This window comes from Mauremys reevesii, linkage group 5 (assembly GCF_016161935.1).
Source record: "Mauremys reevesii isolate NIE-2019 linkage group 5, ASM1616193v1, whole genome shotgun sequence".
Classification (NCBI taxonomy): Eukaryota; Metazoa; Chordata; order Testudines; family Geoemydidae; genus Mauremys; species Mauremys reevesii.
Genome location: NC_052627.1, coordinates 120209348 through 120222041, shown reverse-complemented (window position 1 = coordinate 120222041; position 12694 = coordinate 120209348). Strand labels below are relative to the sequence as shown.

The 12694-nt window shown below is 41.0% G+C and overlaps 1 protein-coding gene across 2 annotated transcripts in view; it reads right to left on the bottom strand.

Moving 5' to 3' along the window:
- The window catches only part of MXD4 (MAX dimerization protein 4), a 52020-nt gene that overhangs the window by 13320 nt on the left and 26006 nt on the right, over window positions 1–12694 (bottom strand). The window lies entirely within an intron of this gene.

Here is a 12694-nt window from a genome sequence, read left to right as displayed (position 1 = left end):
GTCAGAGTGAGTTTTTCAATTGACTTAAATGGGAATTGGATTGAGCACTATGTCTCCTGACTCCCATTCCTGTGCCCTATCTACTGGGAAAATATACCCCTCCAAATATATATATATATGTTCCATCATACATCAAGAATGGTGTTTGCAGTAAAAACAAAAGGGGAAAATTAGGAGTTACAACTACGGCATATTCTGTCATGATTACTACAATATTCCTTCGTAAGTAGCACTTCTAGCTACTACAATTTGCCTCCTACATTAAACAACACCCAATCTAGCAGTAAAAAGAAAGATGATAAACATCTATAAGCTGGTATTCTGTGTGTGTGTGTGTTTAAAGCATTCTGTGTTTTCTTTCACCAACTGGCTGGCAGTAGACACACAAAATAGTTTGTGAAATATTTTTACCTTAGAACCCTAAAACAAAGCAAGTGATAAAACAAAACATTCCAAGAGTATATTTCTGCATTTAAAAAAATAAATACTTCCTACTTTTTTGTACATACAACTGAACAAGAAGCAATATGAAGTTCCCATGTGTCTTTACAATGAAGTGGATCTCTAAGTGATTACTTAAGCAATGTTTGTAATCTTGTGCCCTTTTCTGTCAATCTTATCTCAGTGAGAAATTAAAATCAGCATTCTTCATATGCATTTGCATGAATGGGCCTTTTTAACATCAGATAAGATTAGTCTTAATAGACTGATGATCCTAAAACTGCCTAAGACCCCCAGAAGCAGTAATAATAATAATTAATAAAGAAAATTACAAATATGCCATAAATAATCATTTTCTGCAAAGATATAACTTTTCATTTCAATTCTGCTACATGCTGCAGTACATCGAACAATTTTAGCATGGTAATTATTGACTTCTGAACAAAAATTGCTGACACTGCTTTTTTTATTACTATTTAGAACAAGTGTTCAACATCAACATTTAACAGAGTCTAAGACAATTTATTAATGCATGAAAGGCCATGTAATTTGCAGAAGACAGAAGACAAACAAATGTAGACAATTTTTTTAACTTTTTATGACAGATCAACTATTAAAATACAGATAAATTGCAAAACATGTGATGTCTATAGTGCTGCATGTCTGACTACATATATCACACTCGTTAGTTAATCTCTATGCAATCAATAAAAAGTAACATAACATATCAATAATTAATACTGTAAGTGTGAATTAAAATGGCATAATTGTAAACAGTGCTAATATGAGATAATTTTTCCTCCTTCAGCCAATCGGGAAAGGAGAACACTGTTGAAAAATGTGATGTTTTTGGAGAAAGATCACCACAAGACTTCCTGTCTGTTCATGGGGTCTTGTGTTTAAATACAAGGCTTTGCATTCATAATCTAAACTTTAAAAATGGGAAAAGATCCCATGAATAGGGCCATGTTCAACAACCTGTTCAAGCACATGCCTAGAAACTAAACATGAGCAGCCTATTGCACAGGAATACTTAAGCAGCTTGCAGAGTCAGGGCCCGGATTCTGATCTTTAACCAGATCTGAAAGGTTAAATAACATTATTAGAATCTACAATGCAGAAACTTTCAACCCGGGAGATTTATTATCTGTACATCTGTAACCTCTAAAAGGTGTCTGGGGGTTTGGTTTTGTTTTTTGAATTAACAGTTTGCTTCTTGGATGAAACTAGGAGAAACATTTTCAAAAGGGAAATTTTCTAAATTTGCACACAATCATTTGTGTGTACAAGTAGCAGACTTTAGATGCAGCAGCAGGATTTTTGCACATACATCAGGAGAGTGGAGATTAAGGAAGAAGCAGCAATGAAGCGGATGAGAATAGAACACAAAGTGGTGCAGTAAAAAGTTAAATAAACTGTACTATAGCAATCAATAGATTAAGAACAGCTAAATTATGTAGAAATATACAGGACCGTTAATAAATGGGATTTGTATTGTTAATCCAGAAAAAACTCATAAAATATGCATCCTTCTTACTAAGCTTGCTTGCTCTCTGAGTGCTCAGAGACATGTCTGCTGACTTTAGTGACAAATAAGGTTTTACAACTCTTCAGCCTGGAGAACTTTAAAACAAATAGAAATTAAACACACACAGATTCCAGTGGAAATAGTTTTATCTATTTATTTATTTGTAAAGCATCTATTCCTCTGTATCATATGCAACTCAGAGATTGCAGCATTTGTGCATAATAACCAGAAAGAGAAACTGACAGAAACTGACTAGACTATTTTCACTGATCACAGTGAGAAAAATACAAAAAGACAAATGACCTTAACAGTGATTAAGTATAGGAGTACTTATAGAAACTAACATGTATTTGAGCATAAGCTTTTGTGGGCTACAGCTAGGGTGACCAGATGTCCCGATTTTATAGGGACAGTCCCAATTTTTGGGTCTTTTTCTTATATAGGCTCCTATTACCCTCCACCCCCGTCCCGATTTTTCACACTTGCTGTCTGGTCACCCTAGCTACAGCCCACTTAATCGGCTGCATGCAGTGGAAAATACTGTAGGAAGATCTCTCTCTCTCTCTCTATATGCATGCACAGAGAACATGAAACAATGGGTGTTACCATATACACTCTAATGAGAGTGATCAGTTAAGGTGAGCTATTACCAGCAGGGGAGAAAAAAAACTTTTTGTAGTGGTAATCAAAGTGGTCCATTTGCAGCAGTTGAGTGAAGTTGTGAGGAACAGTGTGGGGGAATAAACATGGGGAAATAGTTTTACTTTGTGTAATGACCCATCCACTCCCTGTCTTTATTTAAGCCTAATTTAATGGTGTCCATTTTGCAAATTAATTCCCATTCAGCAGTCTCTCGTTGGAGTCTGTTTTTGAAGTTTTTTTGTTGTAATATTGCGACTTTTAGGTCCGTAATCGAGTGATCAGGGAGACTGAATCAATCATAGAATATCAGGGTTGGAAGGGACTTCAGGAGGTCATCTAGTCCAACCCCCTGCTCAAAGCCAGACCAATCCCCGGTCAGATTTTTACCCCAGTTCCCTAAATGGCCCCCTCAAGGATTGAACTCACAACCCTAGGCTTAGCAGGCCAATGCTCAAACCACTGAGCTACTGGTTTTTGAATGTTATAATTCTTGACGTCTGATTTGTGTCCATTTATTCTTTTATGTAGAGACTGTCCAGTTTGGCCAATGTACCTGGCAGAGGGGCATTGCTGGCACGATGGCATATATCACATAGGTAGATGTGCAGGTGAACGAGCCTCTGATATTGTGGCTGATGTGATTAGGTCCTATGATGGTGTCCCCTGAATAGATATGGGGACAGAGTTAGCACCGGGCTTTGTTGCAAGGCTAGGTTCCTGGGTTAGTGTTTTTGTTATGTGGTCTGTGGTTGCTGGTGAGAATTTGCTTCAGGATGGGGGGCTGTCTGTAAGCAAAGACTGACCTGTCTCCCACACTCCCTGTGAGAGTGACCCCAAGTCTGAAAAGGCCAAGTGTACATGGCTTTTCAATATCTATGTTATGAACAGCTCTACCTTTCCAATCTCCAGATCAAGGAACATCAGTTGAAGAATTATGTAAATCCATATTATGGATGGCTTTTCATGTAATTCAGCCATAAATGTTTCACATACAAATCTGAATACACACTGTGTGTGCATATGACAAATATACTACCTATTGTCATGTGAACAAGGTTCATGCAAACATCGGGTTTAGATAATTGCAATGAAACAGATTGTTCTTACCAAGTGTCAGAACTGACAAAAACAATTATTAAATTAAATCCCAGGTTTCGTAAAAATACGACACAAAGAACTCCAAACACTATTCAGCCAGCAATTTGGTTATTTATATGCACTGACAGCATTATTAGGAAAAATTTCCAATCTTTTAAAAAACTGGCTCAGCTAAATCAACTTCAAAATCAGGTTACAGCAACAGTGTACACCTAGTTTTAAGTAGTTTGTGGTGGCCTGAGCTGTTTTTACTAAACTTCTTTCAAGACCACTTCAACTTTTGAAACTGGTTCTGTCAAAATGGGTCAGGCCCTTTAGGCTGGGTCTACACCTGGGCTCTAACCAATTTTAAAATTGGTTTAACCGAACAAAGTTTTGTAAGTGTTTAGTAAATTCTCCCAGTGTACATGGGCCCAAAATCTAAAAAACCTGTCTTTTTAGCACATCAAGCAGTAGGATATTAGACTAAGCAGAAAAGTCTTGTGTATGCTAGAGAAATCTGTGATTCCAAGAACTTATTTTACCACTGGAATGCTGGTAAAACACTTCAGGTTTAAGAACTACTGTAGTTCCAACTGTTTCAGTCTGATCCATTTTAGTGCCAGTGTGAATGTGGACTAGCTGAAAAGGTTCAACTAGTCCTCCACTGTCCCGACATGGGCTTTTTGAAATGTCCCAAAATCTACTGCTTCTGGGAAATCTTCTGGGAACTGCGAGATACCTGTGGGACAGAGGAGGATTCAGAGTGCATTGCAAACAAAATGGTTTAGAAGAGCAGTAATGAGGGCAAGAGACACATATTTGCAATGGGTTTTAAATTAAAGATTGGACACAATGAACCTTTTGTGCTTAAGCTAGTCCTAACCAACTGGTTCAATTTTCTAGTCCAGACAGAGCCTTAGAATGTACTCGAAGGACCAAATTCTGCCCTTGTTTGCCTGCAAAGCACCCATATGTTTTGGTACAGAAAAGTTTCCTTTAAAGAGGATGGAGTTATTGCAGACAATGTGGATAAACAAAGAACTCAAAATGTAGCTCTGGGAAACAATATTATACAACTACTGAACTCAGGATAATAGTACTGTATTTGTCAAGATAATTCCAGTCCCTCCTCTTAGATATTAACCTATTTTTTCCACATTTAAACCCTGCCGCAATCCTATATAATGAAATGAGATTCACTAAGAGGGACTGTGTTACAACAATGTGAACTTGGTCACATTGAAAATATGTATTATGTTCATTCCTTGTTAAATGTAACTTCATATAATTTTTTAAAAAATACAGGCCACCTTTAGAAATCATTCATGGAATGTTTACCCTGTAATGACTTATGGGACAATCCTAAAGAGTTAAGCCAGTAGGAGTTTTACATGTTCCAGGATCAGGCCTTTTCTTCATTGAACCACTGTGCCTGGCCCAGGGGCGGCTCCAGGCACCAGCACGCCAAGCGGGTGCCTGGGGCGGCAAGCCAAGGGGGGGTGCTCTGCCGGTTGCCGCGAGGGCGGCAGGAAGCATGCCTGTGGAGGGTCCGCTGGTCCCGCAGCTTTGGCAGACGTCCCGCCGGCGTGCCACGGAATCCGCAGGACCGGGGACCTCCAGCAGGCAAGCCGCCAAAGGCAGCCTGCCTGCTGTGCTTGGGGCAGCAGAATACCTAGAGCCGCCCCTGGCCTGGTCCTGCAGTTAATATCTTTTTAATTAATACAGTTATCGTTCTGTATAGCAACTAATATTTTACACCTGGTCACACTGTATGTATTGTGCTAAGGGTTTTGCTGTACATTGCGTTAATGTGTGTGTGTGCTTTAGTGTGTGTGTGTGTGTTTGTGTGTTTTACTAGCTGCCTAAAGATAGGCATGTGCTCAAGGGCATTGATGAATGAGGACCTTAATCCCTATTAAATTCTATAATACTTTTCCTTAAAGGAGAGGTTTCAAATATATCCTATTTATGGCTCTAATGATATTTTTACAGGCTAATTAAAGTTATTTTGTGCCTATGAAAATATAAAATTATCTTTGTTTAAAATAGTCTGTAAGTAAAAGGAAAGCATCAATCAATGCTAATAAGAAATGTTTCTAGAGAAACCAACTCAGTTGTGGCCTAGACACAATTTAAAAGTAGATTAAATGCAATGTAAGACTGTACGAAATGTGCATTTCAAAGCATGACATTCTACTTTTTCCATATTTATCCAGCCATAAAGAGTCCAGACCCCAGTCAAAAAGAGTCCTGATTTTTATTTTTTGCCCTCTCAATAAATATTTCCAACAAAGAAAAATATTTTACAGTGAATCCCAAGTCTAACTCACATTTCACAATATGCTTCAGCTATATAGCAATTTTGCTTTAATGAAGAGGGAAGAAAAACTCTTAGTACTAAGGCACTGTACCATGGCAAAGCACCCAGTGTGCTGCACTTAAACATTCTGATCGCTATGGGATGTGTGAAATAGTTGCTTACAGTCTAGTGCCTTAGAGCGAAAAACTGAACATTCAGTAGTGTTCTCTATCTATAGCAGACCTCCGTGCTTCTATTGTGCAAGCAACAACAACAAAAAGATAGATATAGCACATTTTATGGTAGAGGTACCATTTTTTGCTTACTAAGGCCTCAATTCTGCAAGTTGTTCTGTGTGCATGGAGTATAAGTCAAAGTCCCTGGAAATCGAAGGGGTCTTTCCATTGACTTCAAAGGGCTTTGGATCAGGCCTTAAATACACACACAAGACCTTCTGCAGCAAGGTCTGTGGAGTGTGTGTTAGGGTACGTCTACACTACGGGACTATTCCGAATTTGCATAAACCGGTTTTGTAAAACAGATTGTATAAAATCGAGTGCGCGCAGCCACACTAAACACATTAAATCGGTGGTGTGCGTCCACGGTCCGAGGCTAGCATCGACTTCTGGAGCGTTGCACTGTGGGTAGCTATTCCATAGCTATCCCATAGTTCCCGCAGCCTCCCCCACCCCTTGGAATTTCCGGGTTGAGATCCCAGTGCCTGATGTGGCAAAAATCATTGTCGCGGGTGGTTCTGGGTAAATGTCGTCAGTCACTCCTTCCTCTGGGAAAGCAACGGCAGACAAGCATTTCGCGGCTTTTTTCCCTGGATTGCCCTGGCAGATGCCATAGCATGGCAATCATGGAGCCTGTTTTGCCTTTTGTGACTGTCACCGTATGTGTACTAGATGCCGCTGACAGAGGCGATTCAGCAGCGCTACACAGCAGCATGCTTTTGCTTTTGCATGACAGCAGAGATGGTTACCAGCCATACTGCACCATCTACCAATCCATAAATTGGTAAAAAGATTATCATGGTTACCAGTCCTTTTGCACTGCACCATCTGTTGCTGTCATAAGTGCCCCTGGCTGCTCTTAGCCGGGGGCGCAAAAGCCAAAATTGGGAATGACTCCCTCAGTCAATCCCTCCTTTTTGGTATCTAAAAATAGAATCAGTCCTGTCTAGAATTTGGGCAAGTGTACTAGAGAACTACTGTATCATAGAACCAGAGAGCACAGCTGTTCTGTGTCAGATCCAGCAGAAATTATGAGCTGTATGCTATTCACAGGGGGTGCTCCTGCAACAACCCCACCTGTTGATTCCATTCTTCCCCCAGCCTTCCTGGGCTACTGTAGCATTGTCCCCCCACTTGTGTGATGAAGTAATAAAGAATGCAGGAATAAGACACAGTGACTTGTTAGTGAGAAATGAGTGGAAGGCAGCCTCCAGCTGCTATGATAGTCCAGACAGGACATTAAGAACTGTGGAGGAGAGGAGCCCAGCATCGCGCTGCTAGTCCAGGGGCAATTGAATCTTTTCTTTATACATGAAGGGTGGGGGCTGATGGAGCTCAGCCCCCTGTTGCTATGATGACGATGGTTATCAGCCATACTGCACCATCTGCCAGGAAAAATTAGGGCCAGGCGCCCTTGATTGACCTAACTGATGCTAGTCGGCATGGTTACCAGTCCTTTTGCACTGCCCCATGTGCCAATAGGCTGATGATGAGGACGGGTACCAGTCATATTGCACCATCAGCCACCCATGGCGGGGGGAGCAAGGATGTTGGTGTTGAGTGCTGCAGCATCGCATCTATCTGCAGCATTCAGTAAAGATAGGGTGACATGTTAAAGAGTCAAGAGAGGATTTTTTTCCTTTTCACTTCTGGGGGTGGGTGGGGGGGTGCGTAAATTGCCGAGCTATGCCCTGACCCACCGCGGACACTGTGTTTGACCCTAGAAGCATTTGGAGCTCAGCCAAGAATGCAAATACTTTTCGGAGACCGCAGGAACTGTGGGATAGCTTGAGTCCTCCAGTCCATGAGCGTCCATTTGATTCTTTGGCTTTCCATTACGCTTGTCACGCAGCAGTGCGCTGAGCCCCTGCTATGGCGTCTGTCTGGAGATTTTTTAAAAATGATTTTGAATTTCGTCTTCTGTAACGGAGCGCTGATAGAACAGATTTGCCTGCCCTTACAGCGATCACATCTGCATGGCCCATGCGGGAGCTCTTTCTTTATTTTGATTTTTTAACTGCATCGCCACACGTGCTGATCGGAGCTCCACGCTGGGCAAACAGGAAATATTCAAAAGTTCGCAGGGCTTTTCCTGTCTACCTGGCCACTGCATCCGAGTTCAGATTGCTGTCCAGAGCGGTCAGTGGTGCACTCTGGGATTCCGCCCGGAGGCCAATACCGTCGATCTGCGGCCACACTAACCCTAATCCGATATGGTAATACCGATATTAGCGCTACTCCTCTCGTTAGGGAGGAGTACAGAAACCGGTTTAAAGAGCCCTTTATACCGATATAAAGGGCCTCTCAGTGTGGACGGGTGTGGCATTAAATTGGTTTTACGCTCCTAAAACCGGTTTAAACGCCTAGTGTAGACCAGGCCTTACTCTGGCACAGCACACAGGAAAAACTGTAGCTGCTTAATTTAATTTAAAAAGGTGGACTGTAGTGAATTAGCTCTGAAAGTCAGTCATACAATCCATGCAGTAGCCCCTGTGTTATTTACTTTAATAGTAGTATTAATTTCATTCTCTCCCTACATTTTCAGTGTTTTACAGCAGATCTCTACATTGTCCATGCTTCTGCATGGCTGAAGCTATCTGGAAAGAAGCTGAAGGTTTTTGCAGCTGGATAAGGATGAGTTGGGGCTTTTGTATTTGGAAAGGTATAGGAGGTGGCTTGGGTTTGAGGCATAAGCACATAGAAGATTTATCCAGGCAAAAACGATCAACAATGAAAGACTTAACAATATTGACATTAAAATTACACCTCTACCCCGATATAACGCAACCCAAAATAACATGAATTCAGATATAACAGGTAAAGCAGCACTCCGGGGGGACGGGGCTGCGCACTCTGGCAGATCAAAGCAAGTTCGATATAACACGGTTTCACTTATAACACAGTAAGATTTTTTGGCTCCTGAGGACAGCGTTATATCGGGATAGAGGTGTATCTTTTAGCTTCAGTGTATACACCCCACTTGAAATAAGTGGTGCTGTTCACATCTATAGAGCTAATGTTTCAGGCTGTCTGCAGACTCAGGAACACAACCCTGCATCAGTTCATGCTTTGTTCACATTTTCAAGCTTTTCTTCACACCCAGACAACTAGAAATTTGTTTTTTCTTAAAAACAAAAGCTTTTAGCTTGGAGCACAATTCTGCAGCAAGGGGTGGATTCAGTGGCAAATTCTGCAGCCACAGACTCATGTAAAATAAAAAGTGCTGATAAAACTGCATCACTGAACCAGAACTACCTCTGGGATTTGGGGGCATCAACAAACCATGGTCAGTAATGGGATGGAGAAAGGGAAGAGAAGAAATTTTGGCCACCGACACCAGGGCAGACCTCTACTTGTTAAAAAAGGCAATGGACCACAAAGAGCATAGACCAGTTTTTTGATTGTTTTTAAAAACACAATCTCATCCAAAGACCAATATATCATTATCTAACTGGTAATCGATTCATCTACCTTTAGAAGGATGAAAGTCTAAACAGGCTATGCCAAGACAATATTGTTGTATGAAAGAAACAAAGCTTTTACAACAGCTTTTGTAGTAAGGTACTCTTCTGTTTAATAAAATGATCAAAGCTTGAAATATCCACTTGTTCATTTGGTGAGCAGAAAGCTTTTCCTGGTGAGTGTGTGTGTTTCATTGGAGAGGAGAGGGGTGTAAGCCATCAATTTCTACAGAATTTTAAGTTTTGGGGTGTAGTTTCCTTAGTTCTCTACTCCTTGTGATTGCAAAGATAACATTCTAGTATGAACAGAAACAGTATGGAATTTCTGAGTTTTCAGACTGCTCCAATGTTTACCGCTGCACAGTACTGGTATTAGTTATGTGAGTTTCATGGTGCTTTTGCTCAAGAAAGCTTTGAGCAAAAGTAGAGATGGGTCACTGGAGCTAACCATGTAGGAGGATGACTCAAAAATGGAAACCGTAGGAAGGGATAGCGTAGAACCTTATCCATTCTCTGAATTCTTACCAGGGACCACACTGGTGAAATCCTGTCATTATTAGCTTTAATAGGTTTAGTTTACTAAAAAGTAGGCAACTAGTATTTTTTTCAAGCCTGAATAAACAAGAACAACCATATATACCATGCAGTTGATTGGTTGGTTGTAATGTAACCTCATTCTCCAACTGCCTAATTAAATTACATTATTGTCAAAGTTTGCATACCAGCTATGAAGTAGAACAAGAAGATTGATGACTTGGGAACCTATACCTGTACTACAAAAACCTCTTGCAGAAGACAAAGAAAAGACTGGCTACCAATTACATTCAATCTCCTGTGTATTTATCCTTTTTAAGAATGGTGACATCTGGTTTAGATCACTGTATACAAATTTACATTCCATCGTATTCAGTGCATACTTCAGCTCATACAAAATGGGACTACATTAAATACTACCTATCCTGGGCCCAGGTTCAAAACTTTGACTTGGGCCTTTTTCCTTCTGAAGTTTGAGGCTTGTCCAGGCTATAGAAGAATATTTGTGTGACACCAGAAACTATTTCTACATCTTTTAGCAAACATAAATACGGGGAAATATCTGTAATACCACAAATGTATAAATTCTTGGCCAGCTCTGCAAGTTGGCACCAGCATCCAGAAAGCTGGGCTTGGAGCAAGTTGGAGACAGGTGAACACAGGCTGCATTGTGCAAGGGATGCACTTGACTCATTAGAGAAAGAGTGCCTGGCAGAAAGTCTCTACAGCATTTTTCTCACAATCAGTTCACAGATGAGTACCACTGATGACTGCCCTTTAGAGACAAAAAAAGGATAGTCACTCCACCGTGTTTCCTAAAGAACAATGAAGTGCTGACACAGCAGCAAACCAGGAGAAAAAGAATTGGAGCAATATGATAAAAGGGGCAGAGCAGCCCCAGGGAATTCCCTAGCACAGGGACAACACAGGGCTGCATATGCCAGAATAGAGGCATATTAGAGAGACAAGATGGGTGAAGTACTATCTTTTATTGGACCAACTTCTGTTGGCGAGAGACACAACCTTTGGAGCTACACAGAGCTCTGGGAAACATAGTCAAGAGTATCACAGCTAAATACAAGAATGAACAGATGGTTTAGTATAAGTAGTTAGAATATGTGCTAAGGGACCATTCAAGGTGAAGTGGCTCATTAAAACCCCTGTAGTCATAGGACCAAAAAAGGGGGTTAGTGCGTTTACAGACTGTTGTAATAAGCCATAAATCCAGTGTTTTTATTAAGACCATGATTTTTAGGGTCTAGCTCACAGGCTCATATTTTGAAAGTGTTGTGCAGGTTTCCTTTAAGGATGAGGACTGAGAGGTTAGATATAGAGTGATGGTTTTATGAAAAGTGTTCACCCCACATGTCGTGGTGTTTTTATCTTTTATCATTTTCCTGTTGAGTTCATTTGAGAGAACAGTGATTGGTTTCGCCCACATAATTGGTGTTGGGGAATTTAGTGCATTGGATGAGATGCACCACATTGTGATAAGCACGTGTAGGACCCATGAATCTTGAAGGTGTGTTGTGGGAGGTGTTGATCATTGTAGCAGTGGAGATATGTCTGCAGGTTTTGCATCTATTTTGGTAGGGTCTGGTGCTGCTTTGAGTTGATATGTCTTGACCTGCAGGGAGCTTGCTTTTGATGATGAGCTTGGAAAGGCTGGGGGGCCGGTGTTTGAATCCAAAAGAGAGGATGCAGGAAAGACTTCTTTCAGGATGGGGTCCCCACTGATTATATGGGTTGTAGTTATTTGATGACACTTTGTATGGGTCCCAAAGGGGGGTGGTAGGTGAAAACTAGGGGTATAGAGGCATGTCAGGAACAAGCAGGAATGACTAGAGTACTGCCATAAGTTAGAGGCAGTTGCTAAGACTGTGGTAAATTAAAGCAGGCTCTGAGCGCTGCAATGACCTTCAGAGCAACCTAGAGTAGGGAAGGCATAAAAGTGGCTTGAAGCTATCTTTGTCCCCCCATCTCAGCGCTGCACCTTTACCCTACTGACACTAGTACGGAGCGCCATCTTGATTATACACTGAATTTTAGGTTCCAATTTGAACTATAGTGCAATGCTCATTCCATTTGTGGTTTTGCCCTTCTGGGCAGCAACTAAGAATCAACTCAGTTTTGCCTATATAAATCTGTTTTCATATAGTTAACTGCACACGCCTGGTTGAGAATCTGCAAGGTCTGACAACACTGGTTCTGCTGCTGCTTGTACAAACCTTAGATCCTATCCCCTGAGCAAGGCTTGCATCCCTGCCCTGACAAAAGAATGATGTAGTGGAGATGGGGCTATAGGGAAATTGTGGATTTTTTCATCCTTTATGAGTTGTGTTGTTTTGTTTTTGCAGACGAGGGTGAAGTGAGCCTAGATCTTTAGTTGTGTACCCATTTATCTTACAGCTGGAAACAAACCACCATTCTTTTGTTGTGGTGAATAACTGACATTAATTTTGAACGTTTGAGA